General features: G+C 37.5%; 1 pseudogene; it reads left to right on the forward strand.

Annotated features, from left to right (window-relative positions):
* The window catches only part of LOC100026495 (zinc finger protein 850-like), a 148,864-nt pseudogene that overhangs the window by 26,904 nt on the left and 97,902 nt on the right, over positions 1-24,058 (forward strand).

The following is a 24,058-nucleotide window of genomic DNA, read 5'->3' on the forward strand; positions in this document are numbered from 1 at the left end:
TCCTGGCCCCAAGTCTGTGGGCAAGTCACTTAACTTTTCAGTGTTCTAGGCAAACCTAAGACAATAATTAATGGGGGGGGGGGGGTTTAACCCTTACCTTCCACCTTAAAGTCAATACTGTGTATTGGTTCTAAAGCAGAGGAGTGTCATGGCCTAGGCAATGAGAGTTGTGACTTGCCCAAGGTCACACAGCTAGGAAGTGTCTGAGGTCAGATTTGAACTCAGGATCTCTGGTCTCTGGTTCTGGCTCTCAATCCACTGAGCCACCTAGCTGTCCCCTAAATTGTTATTATTAAGACTGTAAGTTTCAAAAAAGTTGCCAATCTGCATTAGTAGAGAGAGTTCCTATGAGAGTAAAATCACAAGTCTGATCCCTATCACTAGACTTTCTGAACATTCTGGACACATTAACATTTAACTTGTGTATTGACTTGCTGAGTAACCTTCCAGATAAAGGGAGACTAGTGTTACTTGAGGTCTCTGACTGGTTTGACTGCCTTTGTTTAGAGATCAGCACTGCTCTATAAGTCAAACCCCAGAGAAACTCCCTCCACCTGGAGAGATGAGAGTGAATGAAGACTATAAATTCAACCTTCTGACCATGAAATGTGGCGGTGGCAGGGGACAAGTGAAACTACTCTTCAACCATTTTTTGGAAATTTATTTTCTCCCTATTCATATTGGGGACAAGGGAGGGGGAAGTTGGATCAAAGAGGATATAAAATAAACACCAGGTTAACAAGTCTTGCTCTTCACTCAGTCCCCAAAAGTTGTTCTATTCTTTCCATCTGCCAGCCTTGCCCATCCCAGTATGATTACATACATCATGTATGTATCACACATCCGTGAGGTGGGAAAAGAAGCAATTCCCAAATTTGCCCAGTATTCCAAAATAGAGCACTAATTGTGACCATACTCAGTAATTTTATGGGTTATTTGGGGGGGGGTGTTAATTAGTTAATTTAGAATATTTTTCCATGGTTACAAGATTCATATTCTTTCTCTTCCCTCCCATAGCTGGCACACAATTCCACTGGGTTTTTCAGGTGTCATTATTCAAGATCTATTTCTATATTACTGATGTTTGCACTAGGGTGATCATTTAGAGTCTACATCCCCAATCATATCCCCATCGACCCATGTGATCAAGCAGTTGTTTTTCTTCTATGTTTCTACTCCCACAGTTCTTCCTCTGAATGCAGATAGCATTCTTTCTCATAAGTCCCTCCAAATTGATCTGGATCATTGCATTGCTGCTAGTAGAGAAGTTCTATGGGTTATTTGTAAGTAGAATACTTAAGCTTTTAAATGGGAAAAGAAATGTGTGTGGCATGGAAAGAACATTGGTCTAAAGATTCTGGGGATCTGGGTTTTAATCCCTCTTTTATCATTGACGATAAGTCATTAATGAGCAAGTCAGTGGATGTAGCTAGAACCTGTTTTCTTTTTAGCATAACAGGGTGGCCTTAGATGTTCTAAAAAGACTTATACCTCAGAAAGTATAATACTGTGATATGTGGCCTATTATCCTTTTAAGCGCCCTTGGGGTAAAAGTCTGAAATAACTGGTATCTGAAGCTGGACATATCTAGCCACAGCTAGGCAGTCTATTATGTCCTTTCTAGTCTCTGCTATCTCTCTGCCCTTCATGCTACAGAAAAAAAGCATGTGTTATAAGGGAATCACTTTAAAATACTGATATATATTAATTTAAGGTCGCCAAGGAATTCAGCTATGTAATTCCTAAATGAAAACTCAAGTTTGCAGTCAATCTTTTATGGAGTTTAATTACAATAGGAGGAAGAAAGGAATTAGAGATAGAGAGAGAGAAAAAGGGAGAGAAAGGAATAGGGCTTAAATACCCCTTCTGTTTAGGCTGGGCCAAAAGGCCCAAGCCCTTAGATAGCTGGGGCAAAGAAAGGAGATCAGTCCCTATTACTCACGTGACCAAAATGGAGAAACAGTCTCAGAGGCCCCCACCTTCAGCTTCCTTCAGAGCAAGCTTCTCAGAGTACACTGCCACCACTCCGATCAACTCCTCAACCCCCCTGATCTTTAAGGAAACCATCCAAGTTGCCTCCCCTCAGTTCTCACATCTACCAATCACTGTCCATCAATTTCCCTGTGCCAATGGAGGCTCTAGCTTAACCCAGGACCACCCAGAGGCTTTGCACATGTCTGTTGAGGGTCATATTTTCAAATGATTAAATCTTTGCTCCTTTGCTACAGCCCTTTCTAAATCCTGTTAACCTGAGTAGGGTAGAGATTGGAATAATTAAATTTTGATCTAGGCTGCAGCCCTTACTCAATCCTGTTAGGACTGAATAGGGTGGAGATTGATTCCAAGTATCTCCATTGTATCAATTCTAAAATCAATCATGACTCAAAGAAATTCCTGTTCTATGCTTAAGCATAGGTCAAAGTCCTTTCCATTGTTCAGCAAAAGGTTTCTGTCCTAAAGTAATCTTAAGAAGGGAAGAGAAGGAACCTCCCATGCCAATGGGGTTCCCATTCCAATAGACTATCAGTAAGAAATTTTCCAAGTATGAAATATCCCAATGGTGAAATTTCCAACATTTATAAGTCTAAGGAATTTTGAGGTTTACACATGAGACTAGAAATCACTATGTTCACAAACTAGTAAGTAAATTATCTAATTAGTGCCAAGTGGCATTAATACCTACACACCTATTTTTTATGAAAAACACATTATAATTGAAAGTTGTGAAGGTCTTGTGAGGAATAAATGAAGAAGGTAAAAGCATTGAAAAATATATTACATATTCAAAAATGGCTGGCATAATGGTAATGGTATCCTACCCAATTCCCCTCTCCACTTTCCATTCCTACTCTGTTCCCTTTTTCAGGAAGACACCATGTTTCATTGGGGGTGGGGGGGAATAGACTGGATGGGAGTCAAGAGACATGAGTTATGGTCCTAACTAGGTGTTTGGTCTTAAGCAAATCACAACCTGTTTGGTTATAATAGTTAAAATTCTAGGAACTGGAGCAATAATATAAAAGATGAGCAATTATAGTCCTAAACAAAGTCCATTGGTATGCTAATCGAGACAATAAAATTGAACTTTATAAGTAATGTGAAACTGATTTTTTCAACCAAAAAAGTTGTATGGGGAACTATTTGTGTATTACCAATCATTACTCTATATATCTGAATGAATAGGAAGTTACTAAGGATGCCTAAAGATTAAGACTCATGCTTACTCTGAACAAAAATTAAATTTCTAGAATTCAGTGAAACAATGCCAATCAATTGGAGGCACTGAGGGCACTTGAGAAGAAATGCCAAAAACACCTCAGAGAGAGAGAGAAAAAACCCTTAAATACATATAAAATTCAAAGTTGTATTCCAGCTTTGAAGTAATCTAAAATATTTGACCATTTAGGGAAACTATAAGGATGGATTGAGTTAAGTGACTACAACATACAAAGAATTGTGCTAGGTGTCTGGAATTGTAACGCCAAATAAATTACTTGAAAATGTTGGTTGGTATACTATGTCATTGGTGCTTTGCCTTAGCTTTGTTTCCTGGAATCTCATTAATCTGGCCCTCAAATTTCCTCATCTGTAGAGTGACTGGATAGGGCTTTGTCCCTTTCTGGCTCTCAGAATTAAAGTTTCCTCAGCCCTTAACTGTGTTATCATCTCTATGCAGATAATTTTCAGATCTATCTATATAATACTCCTCTTTGTGCTGAGGTTCACTTCTGTGTCACCAATTTATTATTATTATTTTTTAAAACCTTACTTTTGGGGGCAGCTGGGTAGCTCAGTGGATTGAGAGCCCGTCCTAGAGATGAGAGGTCCTGGGTTCAAATGTGGCCTCAGACACTTTCCAGCTGTGTGACCCTGGGCAAGTCATTTGACCCCCATTGCCTAGCCCTTACCACTCTTCTGCCTTGGAACCAAAATACTGTATTGATTCCAAGACAGAAGGTAAGGAAACCCTTACTTTTCCTCATAGAATCAATACTCTATTGGTTCTAAGGCAGTAAGGGCTAGACAATGGGGGTAAAGTGACTTGCCCAAGGTCATACAGCTAGGAAGTGTCTAAAGCCAGATTTGAACTGAAGAAGTAATGTTGATAAATTGGAGTTGGGAGGAGGAAAAGATACTTTGTTTCGTGTTGTATTAGGTGGGTTAAAAGAAGGATTCAAAACTAACTATATAAATATACATATATATATATACATATAATGGATTCATTTAGCTAAAGGGAGGAGGGGGGAAGGGGGAATTAGGGGATATGTAATTTCTAACCCAAAACAGAGATTAAAATCCTTAAACCTTCTATAATTATTCTAAACTAAATTCTTACAGCAGTAATGAAAACTAAGGGGTTTTGTAGGAACAAAGACAACTGCCAAAGAATCTCACAACCACAAATCCTCTTTGAGTCAAGCAGTAGTCCCAGTAACAGCTCTGTTGAAATCCACTTGACAGCATCAGCAGCAACAGTAGCAAGGACAGGCAGAATATCAAGAAAGCCAAAAAAGAGGGAATCACTAGCTCTCTGGGTCCACCACAGAAATACTAGACAGAAACCCTCTTGGCTCTCCTGACTGCTAGAAAAAGTATCAGCCTCTCTCTCTTCCAAAGGAGTCCACCAACTACTCTCAGAAACTGCCCGTGTGTTCAGTTCCCCAACTCCTGATAGTTCTGTGTGGAATGTTGGTTTGCAGGATCTCTTGCTGTCAGCTTACCCTGTTAAAATCCCTGACTACAGTGTTCACAAAGTATCTTTTAATTCTCCTCTCTGAAGGGAAAGCCAGGGATGGCTTCCCTTCTCTGGATCAGAATTGAAGGTTCTTGGAGACAAACTCTCTATATAAAAAGCTATTTATTTTTGTTTAATAATACAGAAATAAGGATTCATAACAGGAAAACCTTAAACTAACAGGGAACTAACTTTTCACCCACTTCTACACCTGCCTCATGACAGAGACTTTGTTTCTTTCAGCTGCACTAAAACTGCCTAGCACTTAACAAAAAAAAGAAAAAACAAAATCCAAACCATTCTCTGACTATAAATCTATCCATAAATTCTTATTTAATTGACTTAATTTGATAAAGAGAGTCTCCAACCACATATAAATTCAATCAGCCAAGATGACAGCTGCTAACTGACAATTCAATCACCCAGGTATTGCCCAGAGACCAGACAAATAGCTTCAATCTTTCTCTTCCAAAACTATTATCCAGCAAAGCAGATCCGTCAGTTTCTTCTTAAAGATGACTTCTCTCGATCAGAAAAGTGGAAACCCTCTTCAGATGGGTTTCAGAGGTCTCTCTTACCTTCCACCAGGCAAGAGTAAAGTCAAAGATGCTTGTCTCCACCAGCAGCCAGAGAAAGCCAGCTCACCCACCGAAGCCCTGTGAGTAAGTGAGTAAGTCAGAGGACCTCACCAATGGACAGAACTTTTCTGTGTTCCTCCTAAGTTCTGGTCTCATGCTCAGCCCTCTGCCTTGCCTGCACTCTCAGAGATCTCTCTATCAATTATCTTATTTTAATCAATATTCAATATCCTAATTTCCTCACTACAGAACCCAGTTCCTCCTGTCTGTAAAAATGGAGATTTGAACCTCAGACTTCAATTCCCAGAAGTCCTTGGTACTTCCCAGAATTCCCTATAATCTCACCTGGGTCTCCACCTGGGCGAGATCACAATATAGTATTTAACGGGCTCTCTGCCTCCCAAGAGCTCTCTTCCTCAACTTGAAACATTGCAACATGCAGTAATTAGACTGTGAATAGGCTAATCAGCCCTAGGCATGTGGCTTATTAATTTGTATCCTTGATTACTAATAATCTTTAATAAACCTCATAAAATATTTTAGTAGAGAAACTAAATTAATTTTTACAGTCTGGTGACCAAACAGGACAAGAGAAAAACTCAATTTTTTTTTTTTAAAGATAGCCTAGATAAATTTCTTTTAAGCCATGTTTCTCCAAGGCTTTTCAGAAAAGCCTCTTGATCAGCTCCAGCCTGCTTGCCTATTTGCCTGCCTGCCTGCACTCCTGCCTGCAGCCATCCGCCTCAGACTTTCTTGATTTAGACCACTCATCTGGTCCCAGCCCTGCCCATCTGGCTCCGCTACTGCTGCCTGCTTATACACTCCAGCAATCCGGACCTGCTTGATCCAGATCGCTCTCTAAGCCCAGGCCCCAGCAAGTATGGCCTCCAATTGCGCATTGATCCAGGCTGCTGCCCCAGTTTCTTCAGGACTCACTTCCACCAGCTGGTAAAAACAAAGGTGATTTTTCCTTAGGCTACTATTAGCCTCCATGTGGCATGGGGCAGGGGACCACAGGGGCAGAGAAAGAGGAGAAGGAAAAGATTTTTCCAGACAGGAAGTTACAAGCATGACTTATTTAAAAGGATATCTTTTGAGTGCACTGGTCCTTTTATTTATCTCACCTGAGATTCAGGAGAGAATTTCAACTCCCTGCAATTCTTTGGCCCGCTTTGAGATTACAAAACCCACCCTCACTTTGGGGGAGCAGCTCAGTGACTCAGTGGATTGAGAGCCAGGCCTAGAGATGGGAGGTCCTGGGTTCTTATCTGGCCTCAGATACTTCCTGGCTGTGTGACCCAGGGTAAGTCACTTGAACCCCATTGCCTACCCCTTACCAATCTTCTGTCTTCTGACAATAGGCATCTAAATGGATAAAAAAAACAACAATGAACTTTAAAGAGACTGAAGGTTATATTTTTAAGGCATTTCAGACTCCAGTGTTTTATAAAAATCTCTGTATTTTATTGCATTTTGCTGATTGTTTTGTTTAAGATTTAATTTTGTTGATTTTAAGTTCATATATTAATGCATTCAATACTATTCTATTACACTGAATCATTTTAATGTACTGATTTTTAATATTGTTATATTCTGTTGCTTTTCCCCTCTAACCATACTGAACAAATATTATTGAATAAGCCCATATATAAAAATAGCATTTTTCTATTTTTGAATTTGTAAATTGTCACCTAAAGGATGGATAGATTTCATAAAAACTTGTTAAAATTGTATAACAACCTTTGGAAAATTTATTGAGCTAAATATCTCAAATTGATTTTAATGGGTCTTTAGACATGATTTTTAGAATTTGTTTTAACAATCTCTGGTCATTTTGCCTGCCCCTAACAGGAGATAAGGTCCATTTAGTAGCTGAAGTAAAATACAATTATAATCTCCACCTCCCACATTTATAAAAATATGAACGGATGGGACATCACAGTCTCGTATCAAGGAGCTGGGAAGTTAATCCCAGGGCAAGTAGTACCCCTGGAGCACTCCCCAAAGAGGAGCATCTCTCATTTATAACTCTTCAGCTCGCTTTATCCAACATCGACAGTACAGAGGTTTGAGTTTTTCCTAGACTCTTCTGCCACATTTTTGTAATGATATCTAGATTTCTTGATGATGTTCTAGACCCAAAATAAGTTTTACTTTGTTTAAAAATATATTTGCAAAGGTTGAAAGATTTTCTACACCTGAAAAACTTGTGACAAGTATCCATTTTCTTTAAATGTCATACAGCAGACTCATGTAAAAAATGATAGTGGGTTTGTTTGCTATTGTAATTAATTGGGCTATTGAAAATTTTGGGGATTTTGAACTACTGTTCTTTATTAAAAAACTGTTACCTTGTAAAATTCATTTGCTTGTACTCACAGTGGATCATGGCAGAGATGAAGAGGAAATGGATTTCATTTTTGGTGAGAAAGCCTTGTATTCTATATTTTCTTAGCTGACATAGTGTGTCAATGATTATAAGCTATAGTTTTTCATTTAAAAACTTTTATTATTATATTTTTCTTGCATGTGCAATATATACTATTTCAGTTTTTTATTTTTTATCTCCTTTTTTTATTTGAAGCACATGTCACCAGTATTAAGAAGATTTTAACTTTTTTTGATTTTGCAGTAATATAAGTTTAAAATATGTTTGCTATAATGTCAATGCATGCCCCAAAGCTTGAGACTGTAAAAATGATGCCACTAATTGGTTAAAAAAATTATGGGACTTTGCTTAACGATTCTGTCTGATTCCAGGACAAGATATACAAAAGAGCCATTGCACAGGGCCAAAGAAGCACAACGTTAACCTGCACAGTGCCAATTGAGTGCAAGGTCAAAGAGACCAACCAGTCCCAATGGGGTTGATAAATTCTAAGCCAGTACAAAGGACTTGAACCTAGCGTGAAGACTCGAGGTTGTGATGCTTAACATACGTTAAGACGTAGGCCTTCCTTATATCCACACTCTTTGTGAAAATATTTACAGACAAGTATCTCAAATTTGGCTCCTACCTGGCTCCTATAATCTAGTCCCTTTTCTGTCTTTCATAGTGTGGCAAACTTTCTGTAGTCCTGGCTACTGATTGGGTAAATGCATCAATGCTTAAATCACGTTAATTGGTCCCAGATTCAAGGATCTGTTATAGATTTATTTTTCCTTTACTTAGAATTTTTACACAAAAGAGTTTGATAGTCTATATTTCATCCAGAAATTATCTTTTTTAATTTGGATTTTTTGGGATGTTTTTGATTTCTCTTTCCAGTTGATTCATATACCTCATAACTCAGCCATGCATCCCTAAGTGATCCCTGTGTTTTTCAATCACCCTCTTCAATGGGGGGAATGTATAATTATTATTATTTTAAATTGCAAAGTTTAAATTCCTTGAGAGAGAAATTTTAGTTTAAGAAACATGCTACGAATCCAGAAACTGAACTGTTTGGAGAAGACACCATGAAGATGCCTCCACAGACCACAAGCTGTGCATGAGAAGATCAACAATGAACTTTGGGTGTGGGGTTTGAATGCACTTGTTTTGTATGTATACTCTTATGCCAAAGGGGATTGCCCCCTAACTGGCTTTTTGTTAATGGGCCTAGTAATCATAGGTTTTGTTTTTTTTTTTCCTCTTATCCTCAAATTATTGTAATCTTTAAGTTGATTATGTATCCATGATCCTTTGGGGAACCTGTTTTTCCAATAGGATCACAGGGAGAAATATAAAACTTGAGATTTGAACCCCAGACTTCAATTCCCAGAAGTCTTTGGTACTTCCCAGAATTCCCTATAATCTCACCTGGGTCTCCACCTGGGTGAGATCACAATTTAGTATTAATTGGGCTCTCTGCCTCCCAAGAGCTCTCTTCCTCAACTTGAATCATTGCAACATGTAATAATTAGGCTGTGAATGGGCTAACCAGCCCTGGGCACGTGGATTATTAATTTGTATCCTTGATTTCTAATAATCTTTAATAATCATAAAATATAATATTTTATCAGTAGAGACTAAATTTAACTTTTACATGTCTCTGGGCCTGGCTTTTAATCCACTGAGCTACCTACCTGCCCCCTCACCGATTTATTCTTGCATATCTTGAACTGGATACTCCATAGGAATTTCAGCAACCTGTTCAAAACAAAACTTACCAGAATTGGAACTTGAGATAATCCAGATGAATTACAGTTTTCTCCCCACTTCTCTGTGCCTTTACATAGGCTACACCTCCAAGATCTGAATTACATTTTTTTCTTCTGCACATCTTAGAATCCTTAGTTTTTTTCCTCAAGGCTCAACATAGGTGGCTTTTCTAATTACCCTCCTTAATAGTGATTCCTGATTCCTCAAATTGTTTTGTACTTAGTTTTCTAGAGAAGTTGTGTCCAACTCTTTATGACCCCATTTGGGACTTTCTTGGCAAAGATACTGAAGTGGTTTACCATTTCATTCTCTAGCTGATTTTACAGATGAGGAAACTAAGACAAATGGGATTAAGTGCCTTACCCAAGGTCACATAGCTAGTAGTTGCCTGAGGCTAAATTTGAACTTGGAAATATGAGTTTTCCTGACTCCATGCCTGGTGTTCTATACATTGAGCCACCTACTTGCCCCACTACTAGAGAAATATGGAAGTATGTATATTGCCTTGGAGTCAGAAAAATATAGCAATATCCCTAAGAAATGCCTAGAAAGAGAGCTTTATAACATTATGATCTTATCAAGTTTCTGTTTTTCAGATGTCAGCTTGCATCATGTTAGCCAGAGGAAGGTTAAAATTTTAAAGTTTATACATTGGAACTACTAGCTATGTAAACTTGAGCAGTTGGTTTATTAAGTATTAAATACCTACTCTGGGTTAAGTACTTGGGATACAAGTATAAAGAATGAAACAATCCCTCCTCCCAAAGCATTCATATTCAAGTTTGGAAAATGAGAAGTACCTATAAAGATATAAACAGTAGAAATAGAAAATAAATGAATACAAATAGATAAAAAGCAAATCACTTACCTGAGCTTTCATTGATGAGATTATAAGTATCATAGATCCTTAGAGGTCACCTAATCTGAACCATTCATTTTACAGATAAGGAAACTGAGACCAGAGAGATGTGGTAGCTTGTCCAAGATTAGTTACACAGGTACTAAGTGACAGAACAAGAATTCAAACTCAGGTCCCATGACTCCAAATTGTGAATTTCAAAACTACTCAACCCTATTCAGACCATTCTTTAGAAGATGGGATTTGGCTATTTCCTGATCAATAACAATAGAGATACTTGGAATAACAGAATCAGGTCTTGGAAACTACAATCTCCACCCTACTCAGGGTAACAAGATCAGGAAGGGCTGCAGCAAAACTCAAGATTTAATTATTTGAGAATGTGGCCTTCAACAGACATGTGCAAAAAGGACAGACTTCTGGGCGGTCCTAGGTCAAGCTAGAGCCACCATTGGCACATGTGAGAGACAGAATGTGAGGTAGAGGACAGCTCAGGAGTTCTGGGGACTTCTTGTGTGGAGGGGAAAAGGGTGGTAGGAGCCTGGTGCTTGGTGTGGAGGAGCCCTGAGACTGTTTCTCCATTTTGGTCACATGAGTGATAGGGACTGATCTCTTTTCTTTGCCTCAGCTATCCAGGGCCTTGGGCCTTTGGCTCAGCTTAAGCAGAGTGGGTATTTAAGCCCTATTTCCTTCTCTCCCCTTTCCCCCCTCTCTCTCTTTCCCTCTAATACTTTTCTTCCTCCTGTTTGTGATTAAAATACCATAAAAAGGTTGACAGCTGACTTGAGTTTTCATTTAGGAATTACATAGCTGAATTCCTTGGCGACCTTAAATTAATATATATCAGTCTTTTAAAGTGACTTCCTTATCACAAAATCCAGTACTTTCCATTACACCAGTCTCAGTTACTACACAGCTATTAAAAAGTGTCTGAATGTTCTTACACTGGTATTAATTTTATATATTCTTTTAAAGCCATTGCATTCATGATTTCATCTTTTAAAAAAACAGTTCTGAGGTAAGATTTTCATCCTAGGTCTTCCTGACTCATCTTGTAATCTTTCCACTTTAAGGGCAATCTGCAAATGTGATCTTTTTCATTTTCACCATTTGAAGTCATTGTACGCCACATTTTTACATGCTTACCAGGTCAAAATGACATACTTCCTTGAATAGTCATTTATCCTGTGGCATTATAGGTATATTCTAATCTTGAAAGAATTATTGATGTATTAATATTGTAACAATATATGTGCTCAGGTACCAGACTCATGTTCATATTATTTCTTGATTATTGTATTTAGTTGATACTCTATTAATTCTAACCATTCTCCAAACCAAAGTCCAAAGATCAGGAGAATTTCTGGGAAAGACACTGGGCTGTGACAGGGTCCTAGTTCCTACCTTGTCAGACCAGATTCCATACCAGGTCACATGCTCAATTAAACTCCTCTTCTTTGATCTTGTGGTTGTCAGTTGAGCCAATGTTAAGTCTTATGCCATGTCACATGATCATTAGCTATCTCCCATTCCCCATTCCTTGATCCTCCAATAAAAGATTGAGGACACATATAGCTCTCTCTCTCTCTCTCTCTCTCTCTCTCTACTACCATCAGAGGAGTATACACACTTGAGCCCATGCTGTTCAACTCTTTGTCTCCGAGTCTTTCTTCCTTTATTATGTTCTCTCTCTCTCTCTCTCTCTCTCTCTCTCTCTCTCTCTCTCTCTCTCTCAATCCCCTTCACCCATTTTCCCTCAGTTTCTAACTCTCCTTCTCAGGTGTCTACCCATGAATATATTAATTTGTGGCTTCAGGAAGTCATATATCCAATTACATCCATACTTCAAATAATTATTAGTTCAATATACATTAATTCTGTTGTGGGAAAAAACACTCCAAAGTTTGCCCCAAGAATGTGAAACTCAGAACTCTGTTCTTGTCCAGAGGTGTGAGAATTCAAATTAATATACAATAACTCAAGTATTATATTTATAAGATTTATTAAAATAAAAACTAGGGTTAAAAGGGAACTAACTCAAGCCATGAAAAAGAAAAGAGGAAGAAATAGGGTACAGACACCAAATTATATACAAATGTGACCACACAATGTGGTGGAGAGAGGAGAGGAATTCTGGGAAATACTGAAAGACTTCTGGGGGATGAAGTTCAAAGGTTCAAAATTCTAATTAATACAATTAATTAATTAATTAATTAAATAATCTAATTAATACAACTGTGATCCTTTGGGAGACCAGTCTTCCCAAAGGGATCATTTTAAACATATCCAACTTATAAATTGCAATAATTTGTGGATAAAAGAAAAAGAGAACAAAACCAATGATTGCTAGACACATTGTCAAAAAGCCAATTAGGGGATAGTCCCCTTTAGCATAAGAGTGTAGATTCAAAATAAATACATTCAAGCCCCCACAGTTTAATTTAGCACATCTCAAGGTTCACTCTGGATCTTCTGGTCTCTGCACACAGCACCTTCTCCAAACAGTTCACTTTCTGGATTCATGGAGGTAGCAAGTTTCTTATACTAAAATTACTCTCAAAAGAATTTAAATTTTGCATTATAGGATAATAATACAGTTCCCCCCCCCCCCCCCAGGAGGATGGTGACAGGCACAGGGATCAGTCAGAGATGGATGCATGGCTGAGTTATGAGTTATATGAATCAATTGGCAAAAGAAATTTAAAAATATTTTAAAATCCAAATAAAAGAGAAAAAATAATTTGTGGATGAAATATAAAATGTCAAAGTCTTATGTCAAAAAATATAAGTAAAGGAAAAACAAACCTATAACAGGTCCTTGAATCAGGGCCCAATTAAAGTGATTTAAGCAATTACGCACTTACCCTACAAAAAGTCTGCCACACTATGAAAGACAGAAAAGGAACTAGTTTATGGGAACCAGGAAGAAGCCAAAGTGAGATGCTTGATATAATAATGTAGGACAAGGAAGACCTGCCTCTGACTTATGTTTTTTCTGACCTAGTTTTTGACAGAGTCTGGACTTGAATGACTCAAGCAGAGATTATCTGACTAAAGAAAGAAGAAAAGAAGAAAAATACTTGTCCTCCATCTCTCTGGCTGTCTCTGTGTCACAATTGTGACTAAACTGACATTCCCCAAAACCCTTCCTTAGAGATTAGGGACCTTCACCTCAATCCCCATCCTGTTTGTTCCCAATAAACCCCTTTACTTGAGAAAGGAAGAGTGAAAAATATTTCTCTAAATCTCATAGTTCCCCTGAGTTACTTAGAAGGTGGCTGATTAAGGGGGAGGGGAAAGGGAGGCATGGGTGGAGATTGGTAGGTGAAGTGTGGAGGGTAGGAAACAGTTTGACTTATTAGCCAATAGTGATCAATAGGCAGCTCCAGAGCACCCCTTTAGCAGTATCTATCTCTTTAGCAGCATTTCTCATCTATCTCCATTGTAACTAGGTAGCCTCGGGTGTCCCCCTTAGCAGCTCTCCAGTAAGCCAGAGTATCCAGTTACTATAACCAGACATAGTTTCCACACAGATTATCTATTCTATTATAGTCCTCTTGTCTTGGCTCAAAATTTCATCAATCCCCCTGGGATTGGTTGGTCCTTTGACCTTGTGCCCTATTGGCACTTATGCAGGTAGCTTTGTGCTTCTTTGTCACTGTGCAGTGGCTCTTTTTGTATTCCCTTCTCCTGGAATCTGACAGAATCATTAAGCAAAGTCCCATAATTTTTTTTACACATTCAATGGCATCATTTTTATAGTCTAAAGCTTTTGGGGGTATTCATTGACATTAGGGCAAATGCATTTTAAATTTACATTACTGCAAAGTCAAAAAAATTCAAGGAAAAATTTTCTCAATACTGTTGACATGTGCTTCAAATTCAAAAAGGAGAGAAAAAATAAAACTCAAATTCTATATTGCACATGCAAGGAAAAACAATAATAAAAATGTTTTTAAAATAAAAAATATATAGCTTACAATCAGTGACACACTGTGTCAGTCAAAGAGACGTAAAATACAAATTCCTCACCCAAAAATGAGATCTATTTCCTTTTTAACTTGACCATGAACCACTGTGTGAGTGCAAATGATTTTCACAAAGTAATAGATTTATTAAATAGTACTGCAGTAGATAATGCACATTTAAAGAAAGTACCAAAGTCCCCAAAATTCACAATAGCCCAGTTAATGACAATAGCAAACGAACACACTATCATATAGGATTCACATGAGTTGCTGTATATAGCCACGTGCTGTATGACATTTAAAAAAACTTAGAAGCCAATGGATGCTTGTCACAAGTTTTACAGGTATAGCAAATATTTTGACTTTGGCAAAGATATTTAAACAAAGTCTATTATTGCCATTATTCCAAAATTTGGCAGAAGACCCTAGAAAAAACACAAACCTCTCTACTGCTGATTAAAACCTTTTTGGGGTCTAAAACATCACCAAGAGTTCTATATCATTCTGGTGGAAGTAGATTAAACTGAAGAGTTTAAAAAACCATGCAGAAGCTTACTTTGGTTTCATGCTTTATATAAAACTTTTATGGCAGGAACTTCTATTTTGTTCTCTACCTTTAATACAATATTCTTTATAATATAATATAAATTAATTTTAAGGAGTCTTCAGAAATGATTTTTACATAACTAGTAGCTTCATACACGTAGTAACCAGTTTTTTGATGTTCATTCATCATCATCTATGTGACAATTTAACAAAGGCAAAAAGGAACAAAAGGCTGTATAAGCAATATGTGACCTTGATGGATCTAGTGACAAGGTTTAGGCAGGTTGACTATGGACTTGTACAATGATATTTTGTTCAAAACAGTCATAGGTCCAGTAAGCAGATTCTTTACCAGTCTCCAACTCGATCTCAGAACTCCGAAGAATTCTCTCTCACAGGAAGTTGTAACTCCTTTTAAAAACACTTATTTGTGTCATTTCCTGTGCTTTCCTCTACTTCACATGGACCAATTATAGTCTATAAATTTTCAAAAAATTGCCCAGGGGGCAGTCAATGGGTTCTGATTTGTCACCCACTTTCACATACATGGGTCACAGACCTCCCCAACTTAAGGATAAGTGGGGTATATAAGGATTAAATCTATTTTAATTATTAATATAAATTATAACATGTAAATATACATTTATATATTATTTTGTTATATAATTATTTTATATAATAAAAGTATGTTATATTTATATAGAAGATATGAATGTCTCCCCAGTCTTGTCTTCTCTAATCTAGAAGTCCTCACTTCTTCACATCAGTTCTCATCTGGTGTGATCTACATTTCATTCCTGTAGCATGCCAGGTGCTATTCTTCCTCTTGATTCCTGCAACCTTGGAGTTCTTCCTTCTATCTCTCTTTATCTTTCCTAGCGCCACTCTTGCCCACATGCTTTCTATCTTGGAATTCTTACTTCCACGTGTTCTCCTATTTCTCCTATTTTCCTTTAATTAATTTTCAAAGGAAAATATTATAAGGAGCTAGCGCCACTCCCCATATCAATTAACTTGTCTTTGAGTCTTCATTTATCACCCACTTTTCTCAGGCTCCCTTCTCCTTCTCAAGTTATAGCCCACAAAGGAAAATTATATAACAACCGCTGGCCGGATTGTTATAATTCCTGATAGAGGTCACTCTTTCCTGGACATGAGTCAGCTTCAGGACAATTACTGGGTTTTGAGTTTTGGTGAATCTGAACTCATCCATCTTTGGCTTGCCAATGTTTCACCCAAGGCAGCGAATAGACATTGAAGGCAAGGATATCACCACTCCCTCTACATCAGCCAAGGTGTGTGAGGAGCAGGACAAGGTAAACAAGGTCCAGGCAGTTCCAAGACCCTGTTATCACTGTGTTGGTCATGCAGCATCACCCAAAGGCAAGCAGCTACTTAGAGGAACTGAGAATGTGCCTGAGATGTGGCAAACTCCAGGACAACCATGGGCTATTTGTTGCCTTCTGGCTTGCTCACTGTTCTCACTGATGGCCAAGAGGTACTCATGCTTAGGAGGCTCTGGTTCAGCAATACATGCAAATGTCCAATTCCATGGTACAACACTGACCCCAAGTGGAGTTCTATGAGTAGGAAGTCAGGAAGGACAGAGATGAATTGATCCAGCCAGGATCAAAGTGAGAGTTTCTGGGAGGCCTCCTCCTTTGAGCTCCCCTCCCTATTCTGCCATGAACTTCCTCTGGCTCTACTTGAACTCAGATTTGGGGAACTGTCATCCCAAACTCAGACAAGACACTGTGATCCTAAACTTACAGTACCTCTGCCTATACTGACTTGCTTACTGTGTACTGGATTGAATCCAACCTTCCTTCTTAGTAGTTCAGTTTCCTTGAAATGAGGAATTGGACTTCCTCTCAGGGAAGAGAGAGGTTCAATTATATTAGGGGAGAAAGAATGTTATATACATTAAAAGGCTGAAGGGGCTTTAGAATACATTCAATCCAATGCCTTCAATTTACAGTGGAGATTTTAGTTGATTTGTCCATGGTCACACAGGTAATCTAGAGAGAGCCGGATCTGAAATTGAGGTCCTCAACTCTAAAGCTATTAAGTGTCATTACTATGTGTAGATGACCAGCAGCTACAAAATATACTAACATTCTAGCCTAAAAGGGAAGTTGTGGACTGAGGGAATATGTAGCGGTTCACCCCTAGCTATGGACAAGGGAAACAGTTAGAAGGTACAGAGTGGCTTAGAAGAGAGCATGCTCAGTCTTGCACATGGCTAGGTAAGCCTCTGACCTTTGATCCCAGCTTCCCCCAGGTTAGGTGGGAAAACAGGTTTCTTTGTGTTCACCTGGCTAAGAGAAACCACACCTATACCTTGTTGTTAACCAATGATAACCATCCCTATGTATTGTGTATATTTGCATATCAAAGAGATTAAAAGGGGAGCCACAGCAATCTCCGCCCTCTCTTGGATCTTAGCTCTCACTGATGTCTGTCTTTTCTGGAGCAATATCCTTCTATCAGTTTTGGATAAGTCTAATAGAAAGATAAACAACAACAAAAAAAAAAAGAAAATGTTGATCTTAACAAATTTCTGGAGAAACTGGAGTTAAAAGATTTATGGAATCTTCTAAATGGGACAGCAAAAAAATGTATGTGTTTTTCTGAACCATATAGAACTTTTATAAAAATGACCAGGTACTAGGACAAAGAGATAGTTCAAAGAAATGCTAAAAGGCAGAAATCACCAATATATCCTTTACAGACCATAATTCAATAAGAATAGAAACTGATTCAGAGATCACAAACAAAGGATACAGAACAAAATGGAGATATAATAGTGAAATATTAAGAAATAAGTGGACTAAAAAACAAATTAGATAAATAATTGTAGCTATGTAAAAAGAAATGACAATGGTGAAACAATATATCAATATATCAAAATTTCTAGGATACAGCTAATGTAGTTTCCAGGGGGGTAAAATCATATCCTTGCAATCATACATTAACAAAATAGAAAAAGAGAAGTTTAATGCATTTAATATGCATTTTTTAAATTAGAGAATCAACAAATAAATGTAAAATGAACACAAAAGAGGTTATATTAAAATAAGCAGCGAAATAAATAAATTGGAAGCAAAAAAAAAAGAAATAAAACTAAAAGCTGTTTTTTGAAAGGACTAATAATATTGACCAATTTTAACTAATCTGATTTAAAAGAAAAAGAAAATGAAACCAATAAAACACAAATGAGCAAGATGAAATCATAGAAAAAACAAAAAATGTAAAAAGAATAACCAGGACATATTATTCAATTATGTGCTAAAAAAAATCCTGGGAACACAAAAGAAATAGAGGATATGACAAGGAAATCACTTTAAAAGACTGATATATATTAATTTAAGGTCGCCAAGGAATTCAGCTATGTAATTCCTAAATGAAAACTCAAGTCAGCAGTCAACCTTTTATGGAGTTTAATTACAAACAGGAGGAAGAAAGGTATTAGAGATAGAGAGAAGGAGAGAGAGAGAGAGAGAGAGAGAGAGAGAGAGAGAGAGAGAGAGAGAGAGAGAGAGAGAGAGAGAGAGAGAGAGAGAGAGAGAGAGAGAGAGAGAGAGAGAGAGAGAGAGAGAGAGAGAGAGAGAGAGAAAGGGGAGAGAAGGGAATAGGGCTTAAATATCCCTTCTGTTTAGGCTGGGCCAAAAGGCCCAAGCCCTTAGATAGCAGAGGCAAAGAAAAGAGATCAGTCCCTATCACTCACGTGGCCAAAATGGAGAAACAGTCTCAGGGGCCTCCACCTCCAGCTTCCTTCAGAGCAAACTCCTCAAAGCACCACCTCTCAGAGCAAAAACCTCTCCAACCCAAAAACCCTCAGTCCTCAGACCCCTCTCTCTTTAAGGAAACCATCCAAGTTCCCTCCCCTCAGTTCTCACATCTACCAATCACTGTCCATGTCTTCCCTGTGCCAATGGTGACTCTAGCTTAACCCAGGACCGCCCAGAGGTCTGCCCCTTTGCACATGTCTGTTGAAGGTCATATTCTCAAATAATTAAATCTTGATCCCTTCCTAAATCCTGTTAGGACTGAGTGGGGTGGAAATTGTATTTTCCAAGACCTGGTTCTGTCATTCCAAGTCTCTCTATTGTATCAATTCTAAAATCAATCATGACTCAAAGAACTTCCTGTTCTATGCTTAAGCATAGGTCAAAGCCCTTTCCATTGTTCAGCAAAAGGTTTCTGTCCTAAAGCAGTCCCAATTAGGGAGAAGGAACCTCCCATGCCAAGGGGGTTCACATTCCAATAGAGTTCCCACTATCAGTAGGAAATTCCCTACAAGCATGAAACCTTCCAATGGTGAAATTTCCAACATTCACAAGTTTAAGAAATTTTAAGGTTTACACCTAAGCCACTTAGAGAGGCAGCATCAGTGCAACTGAGGTTCCAAGTTTTTATCACAAATGCTGTAATTGACTAGAAGGAAAATTTAATAATAAGATATGACAAGCGTGCGTTGGAATATGATTTAAAGGAATTACTTATGCTTTCTAATTTTAACTATGGAGGAATTATTAACACTTTCCTAAGCAGGACATAAGGGCAACAAGACAAAAATTGGGCAGAGATTATTTAAACAACCTGTATGCAGTTCAGAAACTTTTTATGAGGCATATTAATGCAACTGTGTCCAGAAAGCAAATGATTTATAACTAGTATGGCTTCAACTATGAAAAATAAGACACATGCTCAGCAGAGTGGAAGCATGGTTGGAAGAATTCAATCGGTTTACCAGTAGTTAATTATTAAAGTTATCAAGTAATTTGTTAATCAGTACAGTGATTTATTAATGATTTGAAATGGGTAATACTACCATTTATTAAAATTACAGATATTGAAGCTGATCATGATATTACAATGAGACCTATGATAACAATGCAAATTCTAATGTTATTTGCACAATATGATCTATTTCTGCAGTGAAATTTTGCAAAGTTGGTAGATAAAATTAATACCTCTAGTCACAGTATCAAAATCTTTTTAGTTATGAATTTAACGGTTATAGTTCAGAAATAATAACTCCTGTGTGAGTGTTTGATAATGCTGTGCGTACTTTTACAGCATAAGACAATACTGTAATTTTAATGATTGCACAATATGAATTTTTGCAAAAAGAAAAAAGCTTGTATACAGACAGACAAATGCTTAAGATCACAGCACAAATGGGTGAAATCATACATGATTTATGGTATGATGGTTTTAGGATTATTGGTTTGAAAAGGCAAATGTTTAAGCATCTGTGCATGCTGTTTTGCAAAGTTTAACATAACTAGCTGTGAAGCTGCTTGCTTAGAGCAGACAGCTGCTAGCATTCTCTGCTCTAGCAGAGGGCCAAATCTATTGTACATCTATATCCTGTACAAGCAAGTGATATTGCTTGACAATGCAAAAGTTTGTGGATTCTTTTCACCTCTGTAGGATATCCACTGCAAATTTTGGAGCAAAGAATGCATTCCGACATGCTCCTGAGATAAAGGTTGAACTGTGAGAAGTGATAGGAAGTACTTACTCTCCTGGTTTATGGGTTTAAGCTCAAATGAAGAAATGAGCAAAGTGATTACAGATCTTGTAAATAATTGTGCACAGTTGTCTATTCCAAACATCTTGGGATAGCAGTGCTTTTAACAGCAATAAATGGGCTGGCTTGGATAGCTCATGGCTTAAATGCAAGCTATGGTAAAAAGAGCCCAAAGGCATTCATGAGCCCCAAGGTTCAAAAACTGAAGGTATATATGTTCAGTAACTTTCTAACCTTATAAGATCCAATGAGGCTTTCATTTGGGGTCGAGATTTTCTGTCTATTTTCTCAGATACGTGAAGTCCATGGAGAAATGACCAAGAGCACCTGATGGCAAGAAAATCTGCCCAGAAGAAGGACAGATTGCAGAGGTGTCTGGCACAGGACACTAGAAAATCAGCACATGCACTGTAAAGGCAATAACACGGCCTTATAGGCAAGTCTAACACACTATCCACACAAATGTACTTGTATGAAAAACAATTTACATGCAGAAGAATATCGTTAAGTCACTGACAGATATTATGTTCTATGAATATATGGGTATTTGTTATAAGATCTAACTTTATCACATGACTGAAAATTTCGAATGGTATTGGTACAATGTGTAACCCACAATCATTTGATGGGAATTGTTCCATGTTAGCCAAATTTGATCAAATATCAAAGGGTACAATTGAGAATGTTATGACAGTATAATGAATACTGTCCAATGGCAGCACAACATGTTATTACTATCCAAAATGTAATTATGATTATTGTCTTGAAGGGTACATTATATTTGCAAACATCAACATGTCTTTATTAGAATCAGACTTATCTAGAAGTCAATTTTTTTAAGCTGTAGCATTTCAACTTTCATAAGAAAAAAGGGTGGGTATGGTATCACTAATCATCTATCTCTTCTACACCCCAGAAGGAATATAAGTTAAAGCTATGCAATAACAGTATTGAATGTAATGATAAAGATTACATTGTATCATATACCTGAATTGGGTTGAATATCAACTAGATATGGAGACTGTAAGGGACCCAAGGGGATGATAATGTTGGATCGAGGTCTTGTTTGTATGTTCACAGATAGTGAAAATATCTGGTCACCCACAAAGCGCTTCATGCCAACTGATACAGACCAGGAAGAGAAGCAGATGAACGCTGTTGACCTCAGCTATCTACATGCCAGCCACAATCCAGGCACGCTGGAAGGACACTTCTCTTGTGACTAATATCACTCCAGAACGATGACATTACACTATTAGAGACATTTGCCATTAGGCTACTGATGGACACTTGTCATGCTGACATCCATTGAAATATTATACCCAGAACAACATCAATATGTTAACTCATATGGACTAAAACACACTCGTGTCTGTCTAAGACACCAGATATATCCCACACTCCAAAGACTTTACTATGGGATTGAGATGAAATAGCTACAATTAGTTTAGCTACTAATGTATACCTTGCATTTTGTATTTCTTTGATACTGTCAAAAGGAATTTATTTTGTATCCAATGTAAAACTACTACTTGTATTGTAAGAAATGCTACTATCACCAAGGGTATAGACATTGGTATGACTCTCCAAAGAGTAGGAGACAGAAAACTTTCATTCATAGCATAGATCTGATACCTCTGATAACAAAAGGGAGGTGCTAAGCAGAAGATGCTGCACAGGCATGTTTAATGGACAGATGATCCTGATGTTACTCTCCACAAAAGGATGAGAGATCAGGCAAAATGCACTATGAAATCTTTAATCAGAAACCTGAGTTATTGTAAAAGATCATTTACATCCAGGCAAAGATTATGTTCCTGACAATACCTGGGTGTACATTAGGTGCCGACCACCATGAGTGTAGTTAAGTGTTAATACCGTTGTTAGCCATTACTCCTGATACCCTGTCTTTGTGGGTAATATCTTGATAGGAACAATTTCTTGCTCTCTCCCGACAGTCCCAGAATTCAGGCAGCCGCTGGATTTGGGGTCTATTGGCTTCCCTTTCACATACTGGAAGACATTCTAGTATATGAAAGTAAGACCTCAGTAGCAAACTGAGGACTCTGGGTTTGACAATTTCTGTGGACGCACAGTCATTGTCTCTCCTAGGTGGAACAAATTATTACACAAATACATGGAGCAAGGGCAAAGTATAATCTAAGTTTCTCTTTTTTGGAGTATGTATTGAAAACATGACACAATAGGCACGGATAAGCTTGTGGAAAAAGCACATTGAATATTATACATTGACAACTAGGAAAGAAAAAGCTATGTCAAATTCTATAGGTACAAGAAACTGTAGAAATTGCTTCTACGTGAAAAACTACGTAAGCTTCTATTTACCCAAACATTGCTTTGGTAGAATGGATTTTGCAAATATTGGTAATGTTATATGCTTGGTTATCATATTGATGGGTTTATTTATACAAGCAGAGATTTAACTAAGGATGATATAAAAAATATAAGTCAGAACTTGAAATGTCACTTCATTATCATCATCCTAGTTATTTAAGCTACAAATCAGAATGTAAAGTGTATGGGAATATTGGTATTTGTTACAAATTTCACAATAATTGTTGTATTAATGTTTTTGCAAGGCCTTTAATGGTGCAAAATTATGTTCATATACAAGGTGAATTTTGGTCAATTTAGATTAGGAATTAGAAATTATTTGGAATGTAAGTTCTGATAGTACATATTGGCTCAGCTTCAAACAAACCACATAAACAGTGAGCCAAGAGTCTGAAATTTTGTATTAATTTTGGGATCATGTTCCCAGTATCATTTTCTCAGATTATTTGATATGTTATACACATGATCCTCCAGAATTGTTCAGAGAGGATGTTTTTCTTTGAAGGGATCTCTCCCAACAAACAAACAAACAAAAAAATAAGAATCTTAAAGATGTCAGTATTTTCATTTGATAGAACACTTTTGATTCATTTTCAAGTATTCAACTTTGATTTTTCTTTTGCACAACTGTTGCCAAAAGTTTTAGTACATGGAAAGTACTGTTGATGCTCTGATCCAGAATTACAAAGGTGCAAGCATTTTGTGGTTACAGGCACCTGAAAGTATGAGACTACAAGAACATGACAGCATTTGTTAATTTTCAGATGACTATTCTAGAGAGTGATGTCTGATTGCATGAGAAGGGAATCATAATGAATATTTCATTATAGACCAGACAGCCATAGTCACACACTGATGTTTAAAGTTGGGGATGCAGAGACATGGTGTGCTGATGCTCTCAGTCACTGGTTGTCCTGGCATTAAACTTCCAACAGTTTCCTATGTGGCGGGCATCTGGAAGTGAGCACAAATAGATCCCTAAGATGCAGTATCAGTACAAGAGAAAGGAAGGTCTTATCCTTCGTCTCCAGAGATAGTATTTTGCTAACTGTTGAAAAGACTGATAACTTCTGATAGTCCGGACTGTGAAAGGTGGCATGTTTGATTATTGCACCTGTCATGTGAGCCATGGAATTCCTACCTCATTAAACCAGGATCAGTAGAGTGAAAATTATTTTCTTAACATTTTTATATTTACTAAGACTGCTACATTTATTTTGATAAGCAGATAGGTAGATGGGAAGATCAGTTTGGTTTTTTAGATTGATCACTGAATCAGTTTATGCTGATGATCACACTTGATTTTTATATCTGAGTTCTACAATCTGGTT

The sequence above is a fragment of the Monodelphis domestica genome, chromosome 7, assembly GCF_027887165.1.
Source record: "Monodelphis domestica isolate mMonDom1 chromosome 7, mMonDom1.pri, whole genome shotgun sequence".
In the NCBI taxonomy this organism is placed as follows: Eukaryota; Metazoa; Chordata; class Mammalia; order Didelphimorphia; family Didelphidae; genus Monodelphis; species Monodelphis domestica.